Below are 19,858 nucleotides of genomic sequence, written 5' to 3' on the forward strand. Positions count from 1 at the left end.
ATCTTTACTTTCGCTCTAATGAATCCATCTTTTGGATGCTTCATTATTTTCTGGATAGCTTGTTCACTCCAAGCTCATAACGCCGCTTGTCCTATTTGGTCTTTGATCCAAATGACGCCATGGCTATCCGATTTCGACTCATAAATTGTGGCCACATCGATATCCTTTTCTAAGATGGTTTGCGAGAATAGGTTGGATTGCCCCAACCTCATTTAAAATTTGCGTTAAGGGCTCTCCTATACTTCAGACACCTATTACTGCCTGCTATGTGCCGATGACTCACACCTTCCTTCCCTTTGCATAGTGGGCAATTATGGCCAGCTCATGCATGCTTCCGCAATATGACCGAAGGCAAGATATCTAAAGTACCGCTTCAGCTCGCTAAGTCGACACAGAACCCAGCCTATTCTTACTCTCCCTGTTGCCAACAGTCTGAGTGCTGGCTCCACTGGTGGACTTATGGCGGCTTGTGGTCCTTCGTAGTCCTCAACGTTTTCATCATTGGCTCTAGTACTCCGATAATGCTGAGCTACTTTTCGACTGCCTAGCGATCCTCTTTCTTCGTGGTCATCACATCTATATCCTTGTCAAATATAGTGATCTTCGATATGCTAGCAGTTATGTCAACTTCCTGTCCTTAGGAGTTCCTAATTGGGTTGAAGAATTTGTTCGCGATTACATCTTTGGCTTTTTTGAGCTCCATCATAAGGCCTCCTTTCTGCGACTTTCTAATGCGGACAAAATTATCTCCCGAACTGGTGAGTTACAAGTCTGCCTTGATCCTCTTGACAAAATCACCGTCATTTGGAGATAATGATAGCCTCAGGTTCTATCTGCCTCCAGTTCTTCCTTTTCATGCGTGCCACTTTTTTCCACATTTCTCCCTGTGGGATCCACTCCATTCCTCTGGAATTATGGTCTCGCGAACGCTCCACTTTTTTCGGGATTTAAGCCCTTTTTACTCTTGTGGGTTGCCGTCTTGTTGATTTGCTTAACCGTTCGCACAGCCTCTTCCTCGGTTTGTCTTCTCATTCTACTGGGGATAGCTCTTGAATCACGGCGCCTCATAGTCGGATGAAGCAGAGACGAGGTTCTTCTGAACGGGTTCTTACGAAATCAGTTCTACTACAAAAATGGGGGGTCGCACCATTCCGAGAGTCGGGCAGCATTTTCAGCACTAAACAGCAACGACATATGGAGCCAGTTGGTGTGGAGTTGTCATCAGGTGCTGCTAAAATTTGGCCGACTGCACGAAACACTTCTAATGTGGGTGCCAGGGCACCCAAACATCGCTGGTAATAAAGAGGCTGACAGACTGGCTCGCTTAGGGTCTGGACCCACAATGATAGGGCCAGAATCAGCTTTTGGCAACCGGCCATCCACTGTGAAGTCTATTCTGAAGGGTGAAATGGCAAGGATTCATGCAACCAAGTGGAGAAATTTGAACTTTTGCTGGAAATATGTGAAATAACCTGGGGCCTCTAGAGCGGCATTTTTGTTATCCCTCAAGAAGTGGGACATGAAAACCCTAGTGTGGCTTTTAACGGGGGACTGCTCCTTAGACTACCATATGGAAAACATCGAGGTGGTGGTTTTGGCTATATGTTATGAATGTGGGAAGGAGGAAGAGACGGCCCTGCACATCATATGCGACTGCCTGGCCTCCTCAGATCTCAGACGAAGATACTTTGGTAAGGTTTCCTTTAATGAAGAATTTGCACACCCTTTGCCTCTGGAAAATGTTCTTAGATTCTCTAAAGCCTGCGAAAGCTGTAGGTGGGAAGCTATTGAATAGACGATTTACCGGGGATAGTACAATGGGCCTAACAAAAACCCGAGTGCTCGGAGCTGCGGCTCCCCTCAATATACAAAACTAAACTAACTAAACTTTCTCCTGCTTAATGTATAATCTTCAGCAAAAGTCTCGAAGAATGCTACATTCCTCATTTTTGAAAAGAAGCCCTTACCATCCCTATCGTCAAGAGCGGAGAAACTTCTTCAGCTGTAAATTACCGTCCCATTTCTTTTCTCTCCTCTTGCCCAAAATCCTCGAGAGATACGTCAATGATTGGCTGACCACTCGCTTCGATCACCTTATTGTGAAAGAACAGCATGGTTTCGTGAAACACCCATCTACTGCTTCAAACCTTCGTCGCTTAATGCTATAATTCATTACTGGAGGTACACGCTTTTTACATCAATTTTTCCAAAGCCTTTGAGACCGCTGACCACAGTACTCTCTTCTCCAAACTCTCTCTTTATTCCACTTCCCTATCATACTACATTCTATTCATTGTTACTTATCTCGTTCTTTTCCTCCTTCCTCTGGTGTTCATCAAGGCTCTATACTTGGCTCACTACTATTCCTGATTTTTGTCAATGACCTCCCCTCTATTCTCACCTGCCCGCGTTTACATGGACGTCCTCTAATTATTTGCCTCTGTTTCGTCCCCGCTGGACTGTGTTCTCCTGCAGTCCAACCTTGATACTCTGGTCCGTTGGTGGTCGGTTAACAAGTTGGTATTAAATGTCAGCAAATGCCACTGGATGTGCTATTCGCTTAAACCTTCGCCAGAAACCTTTTCCCACGCTCTTGTTGGAATCCCTTTCACTAAAGACCTCCTTTCAAGACCTGGGTGTGATTTTCGATGACAAACTTCATTTCATTCCCTCTCCGTTGACATTATCAATCGTGCTTCCAAAATATTTGGTCTTATCCTATGTTGCTGCTCCAATTTTACTTCAATCCAGCCCTCCTCATCGCTTTTCAACTTCCTTGTGAGGGACATCCTTGAATATTGCTATGTGATTTGTTCCCCCTTGCACAACCGTCATGCTTTTGACGCTATATAACGCAAATTCGTCCGGACCCTCTTTTTCAAAAAGAACCTTCCTTGTGTGGACTATCCTTCAGGGCTTCGCACATCCATTCTCCTTTCCCTGCAACAACGCCGCTTCTTCCTTGATGTGCGTACCATTCACACACTCTGTAATTGCCCATTGGATTGTTCTGCCAACTTCAGTATTATTCTTCGGGTCGCCTCTCGTTGTCGAAGTAATGAGGACATTTTTAAAGTACACTTTGCGAAGCTCGATGTCTACTTTTACTCCCCGAACCCGAGAGAATATGCCAGTCCTACAACGCCCTACAGCGTGCGTCGTTTGTCTCTGTCTGCTTCCTTAGTTTCAAGCGTAAGTTAAGCCACTTATTTGCTCCTCCTTTTGAGGAGAACTCGCTCTAAGCAGCAGGAGGACAACTATATTAGAACTAACGATCTAAAGCATAATCCCGTACATCACTGTCAGCATGCTTACCGGCCAGAACGGTCAACAGAAACTGCTCTGCATCAGCTGACAGAGGCACTACGGGATGCCATAGAAACAAAAGAAATTGCACTGTGCGTGTTTTTGGATATCGAAGGAGCATTCGACAAAACATCGCACACAGAGATACAAGATGCTCTGAGCCGCAAAGGAGTGGGAAACACCCAGGCATTCTGGATGGGCAAAATGCTAGAACGCAGGCAAATAGAGGTACCGACAGGTGCAAATTCTATTATCATGAACACCACTCAAGGCTGTCCACAGAGTGGGGTACTATCCCCGCTAATGTGGAGTATGGTAGTGGATGAACTCCTGGACGTGTAAACTAATACTGGAATACAAGTCCAGGGCTACGCGGACGACATTGTTCTAATCTGTAGGGGCAAATATGAAGATACCCTATGTGATAGAATCCAAACTGGATTAAGGGTTACTAGTGCCTGGTGCAGGAAGGTGGGACTGCGGATCAACCCAACCAAAACCACCATAGTACCATTCACTAGGAGGCGTAAGCTGGATCACCTGAAAGCCATAACATTGCATGATTTGGAGGTGAAACGAGAAACAGAGGTCAAATACTTGGGAATCACGCTAGACCAAAAATTACTCTGGAAGACACATGTCGGAAACACTTGTCGAAAAGCCACGAGCGCGCTGATGACTTGCAGATCCATAGCAGGAAAAAAATGGGGTTGCAGCCCGAAGATGAGGGCAATGAGGACATGCGCAACGGCATCCTTGGAGGTCCTTCTGGGATTAACCCCTCTCCATCTGCACATACAGGTGCAAGTTAGGAGGGCAGTATTCCGGATGGCCGGTAGTATGAGTGAGGCGGGGGGCTGCCTAAATCGAAGGAAGATTGATATTCTTTCTAGGCGATATCCCGAATTACTGATACCAAGGGATAACATGACAACGAGGTTTCACTTCGATAAGAAGACGGATCCCTCACAGCAGAGGGAGCGGGTGCCGGTGTCATTGGTCCAAGGAAAATGTACTTTGAGCCAATGGGCAAGTACACTTGCATATTCCAGGGGGAAATATACACCATAGACAAATGTGTCTCCTTTAATCTGCAAAGGAACTATAGGGGGCAGAACATTGCGGAGGTGCCCTAATAGCTGTTAAGTCCCCTCTCCGTGCCGAAATCATCTTTTCCTCCTCCTCCTCCTCCTACGATTCTGTTACTATACGTGTCCTTCCGCCAAACGTATGTCCCTTTATCATATCGTGTGTATATTTTCCCTGCCTAAGTCCGCCTTCTCTGTACGAGGATTTCTTCGACAGATTATCAGAGGCCCTAACCGTTTTGTTTCCCTCACTTCCTTTCATCCTCTGTGGTGACTTTAATCTTCCTATGCTCTCCTGGCCCGTTACTCCTGGCCTTCCCTCCCTCCCTAATAACTCGACCCACCCTTCCCTTCCTCTATCCACTTTCATGTACACCTGTGGGGCCCTCCAATTTAACCTTTCTAGAAATCACTTAGATCGCACTCTTGACCTTGTCCTCTCTAACCTCCCTGTACGTTATCTTTCCCAATCCCTTCATGCTCCGTCTTACGTTGCCTCTGACGCCCATCATCCTGCTCTCGAGTTCGATGTTCAGATATCCCGACTCCACTCTCCTGTCGCTCGCAAGCCTACCAAGTTCAACTTTCGTAAGGCGAACTTCGAAGGTCTGAACTCAGCCCTGGCGTCAATCAACTGGGTCTCCCTGCTCTCTCCATTTACATGTGACCAAGCACTCAACACTTTCTATACCATTTTATCTGATCTTCTTCCTTGTTACGTTCCCTCCTCTCCTAAGTGCTTACGCTCTTACCCCGTCTGGTTCACCACTGAAATTCACAAAAAACTACGTCAAAAACAGACTGCGAGAAAGAAGTTCCTGTCTTCTAGAAACGTTGCTGACTTAGTTTTTTTCGAATCCCTTCGTTCCTCGGTCAAATCTTTAATACGTAAGTCCAGACACGAAAATTTTGTCCAGCGTTCAAGACTCATTAAAGCGCGGAAATTTGAAACCTTTCTGGTCCCACATTCGCAACTCCCGCTGCCCCGCCCAATTATCCCCTCCGTCCATTAAATTCTCTGGCTTCTCAGCTAACTCCCCCCAACGATCTTGTGATTTACTCTGCCGCTACTTTTCGTCGGTCTATGTTCCTCCCCCTTCCTCCGAATCCCTCCCGATAGTAGATGTAGCCTGCCCCGCATCGCCTACCATTCCCCTACTTACCCCTATCCTTGTCGAATACCTCATTGGCGAACTTGATGCCAAGGTCGAACCTGGCCACGATGGTCTTCCAAACCTCTTTTTGCTTAAAACTGGTAAGTCCATCTCCCTTCCCCTATCTCTTATTTTCAACAAAAGCCTTGAAGAGAATCATTTTCCCAGCTTGTGGAAAGAGGCTCTCATTATCCCCATTCACAAAAGTGGCGATCGTTCGCTTGCCGAGAATTACCGTCCCATTTCCCTCCTCTCCTCCTGTTCCAAAATTCTGGAAAGATGTCAGCGACTGGTTGTCCGCCCACTTTGGCCATCACATAGTGAAAGAACAGCACGGCTTCGTTAAACGTAGGTCCACTGCCTCCAACCTGCTTGACTTTACCAACTTTGTCGCCAAATGTCTAAATTCACGGCAAGAAGTGCATACCATTTACACTGACTTTGCGAAAGCCTTCGACCCTGTAAATCACAAGATACTTTTATCCAAACTCTCGTCCCTAAACGTTCCCATACCACTTGATTTATGACTTGCCTCTTACCTTTCCAACCGATCCTGCCGCGTCTCTTTTGACGGCTGTACTTCCCGCTCCTTATCCCCCTCTTCTGGCGTCCCACAGGGGTCTATTCTGGGTCCTTGCCATTTTTATTTTTTATTAACGACCTTCCTCCCCTCCTTACTTTTCCCTGTTTGCTCTATGCAGACGACCTTAAGCTGTTTTCCGCTATATCGTCGCCTATAGACTGTGTTTCCCTTCAGAATAACCTGGACACTCTGGTTCGTTGGTGCTCCACTAATGGTTTAGCGCTAAACGTCATATAGAGTGACACTTCTATGTGCTACTCCCTAAAATCCTCACCCACTTCTTTCTCCTACTCGCTTGACGGACATTCCTTATCCTGCTTAAATTCCACTCAAGACCTCGGAGTCACTTTCGACAATAAGCTCCGCTTTGACACCCATTGCCTCGATGTCATCAATCGAGCAGCAAAATTGTCAGGCTTTATTCTTCGCTCCTCCTCTGATTTTGACTCCATCCAACCCTCCTTAGCTCTCTTCAATTCCCTTGTGAGGAATACCCTCGAGTATTGCTCCGTGATCTGGTCACTCACTCGTAATTGTGATTGTCTTGCCCTTGAAAATGTGCAACGTAAATTCACCCGTTCTCTCTTCTTTAAGAAAAGCTTCCCTCGTGTGGATTATCCCTCCCGCCTCCGCTTTCTAAACCTTCCCTTCCTACAACAGCGTAGATATTCGTTTTAGGAATGATGGGGTCCTAAGTCCGCATCAACTTAATGCAGGACCGGACCAAATGGGAAGCAACTTACTCCCTTTTTCCTGGTCCACGGACCCCTCGCTTAGGGCTTGCACCCAAACTTCTCAAAAAAGTGAAAGTGAAAGTGAAAAAGGGAGTAAGTTGCTTCCCATTTGGTCCGGTCCTGCATTAAGTTGATTCGGACTTAGGACCCCATCATTCCTAAAACGAATATTTCAGCTCTGGCCAAGTTCTGGTCAACAAGGCGGATTTGCGTTCAATATAATTCGTAGTCATGTCGTGTCCTACGAATTATATAAAGGAGCACTCGACATTTGCGAGCCGCTACGGTCATGCTGCTCCCAGGGCAGAGGTGAGGCAGCGTCTGACGATTTGCCTCTGCCCTGGTAAGAAACCGTAAAGCCGCCATCGCTTCACTTTTTTGAACAGCGTAGATCCTATCTGGATCTATGCACATTCTTTAAACTTTCCTCGGGCCTGATGGACTGCTCCGCCGCTGACGAGATCACCTGCCGTCCTGCATCTTATGACACACGTAACGCAGATATTTTCAACGTGCCTTTCGCGGAGCTCGAAGTCTATTTTCATTCCCCGATTCCCAGGCTTTGCCGAAATTATAATGCAAAACAGTTCGGTCCTCCTCCTAACTTCCCTACTTTAAGTAATTTTAAACGTAGGATAAGTTTTTTGCTTTCTCCTCCTCCTCCTGAGGACAATAATTAATTGGAATTCTATCTGTTTGTTGTCCGTTAATTAAATAAATATCAGGTTGTCCACAAAGTTTTCGCACAAATATTAATGTGACAATTAAAAAGCAATTAGCAGACAAACCAAAACAGCAGGTACAACATGTGATATCCCAATGGAAAGGTCAGAGTCCTAACTAGAAAATGCATGGTAAATTATCCTTGAAGGATCAGTGTTGTGAAGGATATTCAAGGATAAACATGGAATTCGACAAAGTACATTTTCGTCATTGCATTTTGTACGAGTTTCAAATGGGGACGAAGGTGCCGAAGGCGATTGAAAATTTGTCGAAGGTATTCGGTGAAGGAAAGGTAAAGCGCAGGACAGTTTACGATTGGTTCGAAAAATTCTACAGCGGAGACCTGACACTTGAAGATGAACCTCGCTCAGGAAGACCCTATACGATTGACGACGATATCCTGCGCAACACACTGGAAGCGAATCCTTTTCTTTCGACACGTGTGCTTGCAGAGGATCTCGGTGTATCAAAATCAGGAGTAGCAGTAGCCATTACGCGTCTTGGATATGTTTTGAAGAGCACAAAGTGGGTACCGCACGAACTGACTGAGCGAAATCTGGCCGATAGAGTGAGAATTTGCTCCGCTAACCTTTTACGGAACGAAAACGACCCTTTTTTGAATCGATTGGTAACTGGCGATGAGAAATGGATTGTGTACGAAAACGTAGCGAAGAAACGAGCCTACACTCATCGAGATCAACCGGGTCCATCGGTAGCAAAGCCGTCTATTCATCAGCAGAAGCGAATGCTCAGTATATGGTGGGACGTTCGTGGCCCCATACACTACGAGCTTTTGGGACCAAACGAGACCATTACCGCCGATAAGTACTGCGAGCAGCTCGACAGATTAAACACCCAGCTACGTTCGAAACGACCAGCATTGGTCAACAGGCGAAATATTGTCTTTCATCATGATAACGCCCGGCCGCATACATTTTTAACTACTCAGCGAAAATTGAGTGAGCTTGGCTGGGAAGTTTTGAGTCATCCTGCGTATAGTCCCGACCTTGCTCCTTCTGATTACCATTTGTTCAGGTCCCTCCAACATTTTCTGGATGGTAAAAAAATGACTTCTGAAGCTGACCTCCAAAGTGCACTTCGCACGTACTTTGAGGGGAAGGGGGAAGAGTTTTATAGAGGGGGGATTTTGAAGTTGCCCGATAGATGGAGGGAAGTCGTATCTAATGGAGGCAATTATATATTAGATTAAATAATTAAAGGTTTTTATAAACTTATCTGCTGAATTCTGTCTTTGATTTGTGCGAAAACTTTGTGGACAACCTGATAAATAAATAAATAAATAGCTATTCTCACCGATAGCCAAGCAGCGATCAAGCCACTTAGGTCCAACTAGGTAAACTCTAAACTGGTATAGGAATGCCTTGAGAGACTGAATACTCTCGGCTCGTCCAACAAGGTCTGGATACTTTGTGTGCCAGGCCATGTTGGGTTGGAAGGCAACGAGGCAGCGAACGAACTAGCCAAGAAGGGAGCAGAAACGCCTATACACGGGCCAGAACCCTTCTGAGGAATTGGAAACGGTTTCATGGCTATGAATCTAAGAAATGAATAGGAACGGTTGAGGGAACTATACTGAGCGGGCCTACCGGGGATGGAGCAGTCCAGGGTGCTTATTGAGGGATACGAACTCGTGCGCACAAAGGACTGCTTAAACCTCACCAAAAAGAACCTGCGAATCATAGTGGGAATTTTCACTGGTCATTGTCGGCTGAACTATCACCTAGGGAAGCTAGGGATATCTATGGACACTGCCTGTAGGTTTTGTGAGGAGGAGGACGAAACGTCTATACACGACAGTGTCCGGCACTTGTGCAAAGAAGGTCGGGGCATCTGGAAGAACACTTACTACCAGATGCAAAGCTAAAAATTCTGGAAGTAGGAAACATACTCAAGTTCCTAACGGTTATAGGCCTGCTTGAGATACTATGATCAATAGGTACACTATAACCAGTAAAAGGGGCACAATAGTTCTTCAAGGACGCGGTGCGACTTTCCCTTGGCAGAATAATAATAAGCAGCAGGAGAATGGTTGATCCTGCATCCCTGTTACCTCCTTAGGTTACTTTTCAGTGGTTCTCTAACTTTACCCCTTACATTCGATGGTCCATTGGTCAAGTTGGTTGCCTCCGAGTTTTCATGCTCGTCTTCGGAGCCCATTTCTATCCTGGGTGGTTGTCCTTATCCCACTGTATAGGCATATCACTTGCTCAGCATTTAAGTATGATGATATTGAGAATGGCACAGCCCCTGTGAACCTACAATCCACCAAGGATTGACCAGGACCATTCTACATTCTAGTTTGGAATTTCACGCTGGAAATTCGATACATCTAACTTGAACTTTCTAAAGACTCCCTACGCTAAAGGTCCGTTAATATCTTTAATTACATTCCGTCACAACCCATGTTTAGATTGATGGCTATCGATACATCCGCAGGTGAGGAGCTAATTGACGGTAAATGATTTGACTTCTACCTTGTCTGAATACATCATGAGTTCCAACGAGTGTTGAAGTCCTGTGTCTCGTGTCATATCGGCAAGTAATTGTAACGCTTCAAGCGAAGATAATTAATCAAATGGACATTTATGCCAATCATTTACAAGACAAAACACTTTCATTGATGTTCACGTAGATTCGACCAAGCACGCATGCCCACCTGTGGACGTAGTGCAATATTCAAACGTTCAACTGCAGCCACACGCATGTGGGAAAATTCATTCTTTTATTTGATTTTCACTATCGAAAATTAGCAACATTTACTGAAATCAAATTACCAACTGCATATCGACTGTAATTTTCTTTTCTTTTTCTAATCTGGGCATGCATCACGACCGTTGCCAACAATCTGATCGCACGTAATTGTGAAGTGCATTTGTGCACCTGTAAATGATGGTGCACTCAATGGAGGATCGCATAATATGCACTATGCAACTTGAATTTGTTGATGAAACCCAGCAAGTGCATATTATCTTACTCTAATTTATTCGGCGAGTGGGCGTTAATATGGTGCCTAGAAAGTCACGGGTCTGCGCAGCTCAGAAACAATGATCCACCTCCGCAACTGAATTCAGAATACAACAATTATCTGAAAAGTAAAGCATCTCCATGGCTACCATGTAGGTGATGAAATAACCGTAATTTGGCATTGTATATTGTTCAAGGAGTGAATCAAAAACAATAACTTATCATCATATTATTATTAATTTGTATGTGGAACAAACAAAATCATTCCGTGAAGTTTTCATTTGCAATTTTTTGCCGCAATGGAGTTGTTTACTTTTTTTCCCAGTGAGTGTTTTGATGCATTTTCTTGCAGTTCCACTATAAAAAAATAAGTCTGAAATTGAACGAAGACATTCAACTTAGTTTACAACTTTAAAAATCTAGTACGTATGACGTCAGGACCTTTAACGAGGTGATGTGCGCCTAGCTTTGCGAAGGTTTTCTTTCATTTCATTTTATTTATTTCCAATTAGTGTCTTACATCTGATACATGATGCTTAAAAGTAGCTTAGAATTAGCTTAGCTAGCTTAGAATTATTACAATGGGTGGCTATACATTGTTTGGCCTACCCGACCTTCTCTGTAATTAACTTTATTGTTTAAAAACAAACTGTCATTTACAACGTTCCTTGGCTTTGTATTTAATGAAAACATTACTTAACCTATTTTCAAAACTGCACTCCTATTAGGCAAGGTGTGTCGAAGAGGGACAGGATTATTGATTTTAGGTCAGGGTTCAGTATCTGGCACGGCCTAAGGAAAGTCGCTAGTGGGATTGTTTTGCCCTGCTCATGCAGTCTTCTAATTTTTGGGTTTGGATGGTTTTCAAGTTTATTGAAAAACCGCTCCGTAATGTTGAGAATATATTCTCTAATGGGGTCTATATTTGCTCGCCGGAATACTATGGCGTTCCTGCCGCACTTCTTAGTCTTCCAATTGTAAGACAATCCAGTACAATGTCTTAATACACGGCGTTCGAAAGACATACATTTATCCATGGCTTTCGAAGAGCAAGTGATCCACGAAGGGGCTCCGTAGCATATGATGGGCCTGATGAGAGTCTTATATTATTCTATTAAGGGAAAGTCGCACCGCGTCCTTGAAGAACTATTGTGCCCCTTTTACTGGTTATAGTGTACCTGTTGATCATAGTATCTCAAGCAGGCCTGTAACCGTTAGGAACTTTAGTATGTTCCCCACTTCCAGAAGTTTCAGCTTTGCATCTGGTATTAAGTGTTCTCCCAGATGTATCGACCTACTTTGCACAAGTGCCGGACACTGTCCCAGGACGTGCATAGAGGTTTCGTCCTCCTCCTCACAGAACCTGCAGGCAGTGTCCGTAGCTATCCCTGGCTTCCCTAGGTGGTAGTTCAGCCGACAATGACCAGTGAGAATTCCCACTATGATTCGGAGGTTCTTTTTGGTGAGGTTTAAGCAATCCTTTGTGCGCATGGGTTCGTATCCCCCAATAAGCACCCTGGACTGCTCCATCCCTGGTAGGCCCGCCCAATATAGTTCCCTCAACCGTTTCTCTTCGTTTCTTAGATTCATAGCCATGAAACCGTTTCCGATTCCACAGAAGGGTTCTGGCCCGTATAAAGGCATCCCTGCTCCCTTCTTGGCTAGTTCATCCGCTGCCTCATTGCCTTCCAGCCCAGCATGGCCTGGAACCCAAAGTATCCAGACCTTGTTGGACGAGCCGAGGGTATTCAGTCTCTCAAGGCATTCCCATACCAGTTTAGAGTTCACCTGGTTGGACCTAAGTGCCTTGATCGCTGCTTGGCTATCGGTGAGAATAGCTATGTTCTGCCCCCTGTAGTTCCTTTGCAGATTAAAGGAGGCACATTTGTCTATGGCGTAAATTTCCGCCTGGAATATGCTAGTGTACCTGCCCATTGGCTCAAAGTACATTTTCCTTGGACCAATGACACCGGCACCCGCTCCCTCTGCTGTGTCGTATAGTTGTCTATGACCTTCTCCACCGTTTTGAGTACGAACGATGTTAGGCAGATTGGTCTGAAAGATTTAGGGTGAAAAGGATCCTTTTTACCCGCTTTCGGAATAAAGACCACTTTTGCCCGTCTCCATGCCCTTGGTATGTAACCTAGTGCTATGCTCCCCCTTACCACCCTCAGAAGAGACTCTAAGATAATTCCTAGGCCACTCTGGATAAGTGCTGGGAAAATGCCATCTGCTCCGGGAGATTTCATTGGTTGAAAAGTTCCCACTGCCCGTCTTAGCCTAGCCTCTGAGCATACCTCTTTTGCTAGTTTCCAGCTCCCTTTCCTTCCCCTTTTATTCGTTGTTGGGGTGTCAGGCAGATTATTGTCGCCTGCCGCCGAGGGGTAGGACCCCGGGAAATGAGTTCTGAGAAGCAGGTGTACCCTGTCCTCCTCATTCTCGGTGAATGTCCCATCTTCCTTTTTCAAGCAGACAGAGGATATTCCCCCGACTTTGGCTACAGCCTTGTACAGCCTGGTTGCTTCTGTGATCTGTTCAATCCCTTCACAGAATTCCCTAAAGCTGTTCCGTTTCGCTTCCCTGATGGCGTTGCTATACGCAGTCAGTGCATTTTTATACCTCCGCCAGTCCCCGGTTCGTTTTGCCCGGTTAAACAGTTTTCGTACCTCCGTTCTCATTCTGGCTAAGTTCCTGTTCTACCATGGTACATCTCTTGATGACTTGACTGTCTTGGCCGGACAGCTGGCCTCATATGCGTCAATGACGATTGTGTTGAGGTCTTCCACCACCGTTTCTAATTCCAATTGGCTCCTGATGTCACCGCCCCCTTGAAGGTGGGCAATGTTGTTGCTCAGGTGCATTGTGTAGGATTCCCAATCCGTTCTCTTGGGATTCCTTATTATTCTTTTTATTTCGGAGTTACCCTCAATGTCGAATCTGATTATCCTGTGATCAGACATTGAGGGTTAATCCGACACCCTCCAATTCCTGACCATCCCGTTCATTAGGGTATTTCCTAGAGTTATATCTAGTACCTCTTGTCTGGTGCTGGTCACAAATGTTGGAGTGTTCCCTACGTTGTATATTTCTAGCTTATTGCTAAGAATAAATTCGAGAAGGTACTCACCTCTACGATTAGTGTCGCTGCTTCCCCACACTTCGTGGTGGGCGTTGGCATCGCAGCCGAAAAGAAGTGGTAACGCCCTCTCCTCGCAATACTCCGTCAGCTTTGCGACTTGTTCCGGTGGAGCCCGGCTCTCGTCTCCTGGGAAGTATCCCGATGCTACAACTACCTCTCGAGTGCTCCTCCCGGCTTCCAATGAGACTTGGATAGCCACAAGGTCCCCGGTTAAGAACTCTGAAAGACATATGTATTTTAAATTACGTTTGAGAATTATGCAAGCTCTTGGTTTTTCACAAGAGGAGTCCCAAATTACCTGCATGTCTCCTCCTTGCAGACCACGAATCTGCCCCCGGTACACCCAGGGCTCCTGAGCCAGCACTATTCCAATGTTCTCCTTGGAATTCGCCCTTGCAATCACTGCAGATGCAGCTCTCGCATGGTGGAGGTTTATCTGGGCTATCCTAGTGCTGGCCATTGGCTCCGTTATTGTTTGGAGCTCTTCTCCACTGTCGGAGTGTCACCCTCCTCCTCCGACATGGCGCTTTCCTGCGCGTCGCTGTCCACCCCGAGCCCTAGGAGTCCTAGGTCCAGGTCGTCCAGCTTCTGCTCTTCACTGGGCAGCAGGTCTATTTCCCTGGTTGATCCCGTTCTTTCCGCCTCTTTGGCTTCCGCGACTTCTTCAGGGACCTCGGTACGTTTTCCACCCGATGCCTCCTCCGAGGTCTCTTTCCTTGGCTTTTCCTTGGGCACATGCACGGGTATGTTGCCAAATCGGTAGTTGATATGACAACTCCGACGTTTAATTGCCTCTAGGGATCGGTCATCTACCCCGATCGTGAGGAGTTTACTCTTTCCCTCCACCTTGCTCCTCTTCTGGTTTCAGGCCTTCCTTCAGATAGCGCAGGTACCATTTAACCCCGGCGCCACTGAGACCTGTCTCCTTCCTGACGTCTGTTATATTTATCTCAGACGTGCTTTTGCTGGTCCCTGCTCTTTGAGCAGTGGTGTTCGTTGGCTGTAGTCCACGCAGTATACCAATCCTCACCTTGGATCCACTGCTTGACGTCCCAACTTCTCCCTTCTTGGGTGTAGTCACCTGGCTTTCAGTAATTTGGAGACGTGCCTCCGCCTGATTAACCAGTTTTGGTGCGGTACGGGGCCCCGCTTTTTTGGTTTTTCTTTTCTTTTCTAGTTTTGTACGCATTTGATTCCCACGAGTATGGGGGTTAAGAGGTCCGCCGTGCCATAGCCCCCCGTAGCAGATAAGATTACTCACTGAGGCGATCAGGTATCAGTGAGGTTCCGTTCGAATACAGTCAGTTACCCCCGACTGCAAACTATCCAATGGGCACGGTTCGCATGACACCCTGGATTGGGGGAGGTGTTTTTCGACTCCCCAGTCTAGATCCGTAGCGTTTTGTTAATAGTAGGGTCACCTCGTACAGGGTGTGGCTATCACCACTCACTAACGGTCTTGGTAGAGAGAGTCTTATATAGAATCAGCTTAGTTTTGGTGCTTAGACCCAGTTTTTTGCGAAGAAGAAAGTAGCTCTTGTGCAATGCACCATTTGCTTTTCCAATGGCGAGTTTAACATGGTCGTTAAATCTTAGGAATTCGTTGAAATTGATTCCTAGATATTTGATCGATTTCGACCCTCTTACTATTGTATTCCCGATTTCCAGTTTCAGGCGTTTAGCCTTCCTGTGGATAGATCTAGATCCCAAGTATGTAGATTTCCTCCTGAAGATACAGACTTGTGTCTTGGTTGAGTTAATTTTAATACCCCAGCTCTGGTAGTAGTAGCAGAGGTCAACCAAGTAATCCTCTATATCGCTAACTGCCTTGTCTGGGCGAAAATTAGAGGAGTAGACGAGTGTGTTGTCGGCATACTGCATAAGTTCTGTACCGACCTCAGGGGAGGGGACAGCAGCAGTGAAAATATTGTATAAAGTAGGACCAGAAATGGATCTCTGCGGCACCCCAGAAGTAACCGGCAAGAGATCGGAAATCTCATTTCCGACACTGACGTAAAAATGTCTATCCTCGAAGAAACTGATGGCAAGTCTGATCGTCGGGATTGGGAATTCGTATTTGATCAGTTTATAGATTAGCCCGTTTATCCAGACGGAATCAAAGGCCTTTTCTAAATCCAGAGTGCAAGCTACCGTGGGTTTGTTATTGACGTTAAGTCTGCTGGCCACAGTATCGTGGAGGTAGCTCAGGGCGTGCTGTGTTCCGTGTTTAGCACGGAAACCGAACTGATGGTCTGGAATAATGTTGTTAAGATTGCAGTGTTGGACCAGCCCTACGGTCCATGCTCTCTCAAAAAGCTTCCCCAGGTTAGATAGAAGTGAAACGGGTCTGAAGTTACCAGGTTCACAGAAGACACCTCCCTCCCGAATGGCTATAATTTTGGCTATTTTCCAGGTGGATGGGAAGTAGCCATTATTAATGCTGTTATTAAAAACCGCAAGCAGGAACTTAATGGAGGCGAGAAAGGGTCGTGGATCCATTTGAGCAGGGTTTTCCCATTACAGTTAATGGCCGTGTCGCCCCAGTGAGTATGCCTGGAGTTGAAGTCGCCTCCAAAGACAAGGTAATTAGATTTCAACTGGAGATCGCTCAAGATTTTTAAGTCATGGCCCAGTTCCTCATTTCTAGATTAGCACCTAATATAAACGGAGACAATGAGAATCCGTTTATTGCCAGCCGTTTTAATGAAAGCCGCCGCGGCGGAACAGGTTAGCAGGTTGTCTATGGCGACTTCCTCGAATTCATAATCTTTTTTGATTAATAGGGCAGAGCCGGTGTTGTTATCGTCCCGGATGGTATTATATCCGGTGAAGTTCACGTTATGCCTGCTTTTAAGATGGGTCTCCGAAACGCAATAAATGTCTGCTTTCAGAGAGTCGATCAACACCTCGACAGTGGCACGTTTGACGTGAGATACAAGGGACGCGGAGTTAAAAGTAACGATACTTAACTCCATAAATTAAGAATAAGTTTAATGGCAGCGAATTGCCGTTGTTCATTCGTGCTGGCTGAGGTGAGGGCTCCAACCAATTCACGGAATGCAGCCGGCTGGTTTGGGAGAGACTTTGTTGAAGGTGAAGGTGCAGGGGCCACGCGGGGCAGTGATTGTTTCATGGCTTCGGCGTAAGATATGCCTGGTTTGGCCAAACTTTGCGACAGTTGTGCTACTGCCTGTTTGGTCTGCTGTGCTTCTTTAGATTTGCGGACTTTGGCAGCTTCTTTTCGGGCCAGCATATCTTTATATGCTGGGCAACCGCGGAAGCGACTTTGCCGCAGTTGCAGCATTGCGGCACCTCCGTTGAGGGGCGTGGGCAGTCGCCACGCGGATGTTTTGTGGTGCATTTAACGCACCGATGTACAATTGTACAATTTTGAGCAACGTGCCCAAAATTTTGACAATTGAAACATTGAATCTGTCCCAACGTCTTATTTTTTCTAAGGTAACCTTCTGGTGTAGAATGTATTTCACCTTGAAGGCGTCGTTGAGCTCTTGAGAGGGCTCGAAGGTCACTATAAAAAGTCCCGATTGAGACTTAATTGGGAGAGAAGTATTCTCCTTATGTAGAGCTTTATCCTGATTTGTCAGGAAGTTGGCTACAGACCGGATTTTAAGCTGCGGATGCTCAGCTTTGAGCTCCGCCAGAATTTCTACAGCATCGGTTTCCCGATGTAATCCTCGAATAATGAGGGACTGCGTCCTCAGGGATTGAGGGGTGCTAGTTGTGGCGTTTAAGCCTTGCTCTTTGATGAAAGCTAAGATTTTGCCGTGATCCTCGATGGATTCGGCGAAAATGAGGGTCTTATCCGCCCTCGTGTTCTTGAACGTTGCCTTTATCCCTTTTGCCTTAAGGGACTTTAGCAGAACAGGAACATTTAATGAATATCCGGTAATCACCGGTATCTTTTGCTTCTTTGGTTTCTGAGCGGGGGTTGGGGTAATATTTGCCTGGGGAGTGCTTTCACTAATCTTAACACTTTTAGCACTAACCTTACTCCTTTTTGGCTTACGTCTTGTGACGAAGTTGAATGGGTCTTCGTCCTCCGATGTTGCAGCAGTGATGTTGCTCGTTACGGTTTTGTTGGCTCCAACGTTGTTGGCTTCAATGTTGCCGGCTACGATGTTGCTGGCTTCTAAGTTGGTCGGCTCTCCCGAGACATCTCCGGCGAAAGCAGACGCACATCCCACGATGTCGTCCAATTCAATGGGCTGTCCGGCTTGCAGGTTTTCCTTCTCCTGCCGTTTTTCACTTTCTGCTCTGAGCTCTGCCCGGAGTTCCGCGATCGCCTCCTTCAGCATTTTTATTATCTCGAGCAGATTTGCTCGATTCTCGTCTCCGGGACTCGGGCCCTCCTCTTCGTCTGAGGGGCCCCCGGTCTTCGCCCTATTGGCGGACATTTTGTCCCCAAGCCCGTCCTGCGTGGATGTCAGGAATTCGGTTCACTAAAAGAAAACAGAAAAAAACAATCGCATGTAAATTATACCCATGCGCACAAAGGATTGCTTAAACCTCACCAAAAAGAACCTCCGAATCATAGTGGGAATTCTCACTGGTCATTGTCGGCTGAACTACCACCTAGGGAAGCCAGGGATAGCTACGGACACTGCCTGCAGGTTCTGTGAGGAGGAGGACGAAACCTCTATGCACGTCCTGGGACAGTGTCCGGCACTTGTGCAAAGTAGGTCGATACATCTGGGAGAACACTTAATACCAGATGCAAAGCTGAAACTTCTGGAAGTGGGGAACATACTAAAGTTCCTAACGGTTACTGGCCTGCTTGAGATACTATGATCAACAGGTACACTATAACCAGTAAAAGGGGCACAATAGTTCTTCAAGGACGCGGTGCGACTTTCCCTTAACAAAATAATAATAATAATAATAAATTATACTTTAATATACGGTGTCTCGATAATATTGAGATCCACTGTATATTGTTAACAGAACGATACTTCCTTTGTTTAATTGCTCTACAGAGCACTCCGCTTAACACTTCCGTCACTTTTTAATTTTCCGTTCCTAGAACACTTGGATTGCTCCGCAACACGTCCGTTCACCACGAGATCTCGAAGCAAACTCTCTGCGAAGGTGGTGGTTATGATTTGTATCAGGAGCCAGCCCCTTCCGGGACCCTGGTTGGGTAGTGTGCATTCAACCGGTGTTAGTAGACCGCGTTGCCCTGAGCGAGCGCTGATTTGTCCGTGAATTCCGGGATCAGCTAAGCGTAAGTCAGGGAACTGGAATAGGTGCTGTGTCCCCGAGGGTACACCCGTTCCTGACACGATGCGCTTGTGAATTTTTCATGGAGAATAAACCAAAATCAACAAAAAAAATGGACGAAATATCAAGGAAGGAGGAAGAGCTGAGTGCGTTTGGGCGCAGCACAAAAATGCGTCGTTCATCGCAGCGATCAGCGAAAGAGGCAGCGAGAGCGGACATACCCGATGTGACACCAAGAAACCCATATAAAGAGAAAGCCTTACCAAGTGGCGCGACTGACGATGCGGGGGCGGCAACTCCAATGCTCTGTAGTGTCCCTGTTCCGAAAAAAGGCGCAGTCAAAATCGCTAGTCCTGGGTAGGTAGATTCGGACACGAACCAGGTGCAAGTGCAGTCGACGGCGTAGCTAGAGCCGAAGAGGAAAGGCTCATCAGGAAATGCGCAGCAGTGATGAAGCGTATCATCATCATCATCAACGGCGCAACAACCGGTATCCGGTCTAGGCTTGCCTTAATAAGGGACTCCCGACATCCCGGTTTTGCGCCGAGGTCCACCAATTCGATATCCCTAAAAGCTGTCTGGCGTCCTGACCTACGCCATCGCTCCATCTTAGGCAGGGTCTGCCTCGTCTTCTTTTTCTACCATAGATATTGCCCTTATAGACTTTCCGGGTGGGATCATCCTCATCCATATCGATTAAGTGACCCGCCCACCGTAACCTATTGAGCCGGATTTTATCCACAACCTGGACGGTCATGGTATCGCTCATAGATTTCGTCGTTATGCAGGCTACGGAGCCGTGCATCCTCATGTAGGGGGCCAAAAAATCTTCGGAGGATTCTTCTCTCGAACGCGGCCAAGAGTTCGCAATTCTTCTTGCTAAGAACCCAAATCTCCGAGGAATACAT

This window comes from Hermetia illucens, chromosome 4, assembly GCF_905115235.1.
Source record: "Hermetia illucens chromosome 4, iHerIll2.2.curated.20191125, whole genome shotgun sequence".
NCBI classification, from domain to species: Eukaryota; Metazoa; Arthropoda; class Insecta; order Diptera; family Stratiomyidae; genus Hermetia; species Hermetia illucens.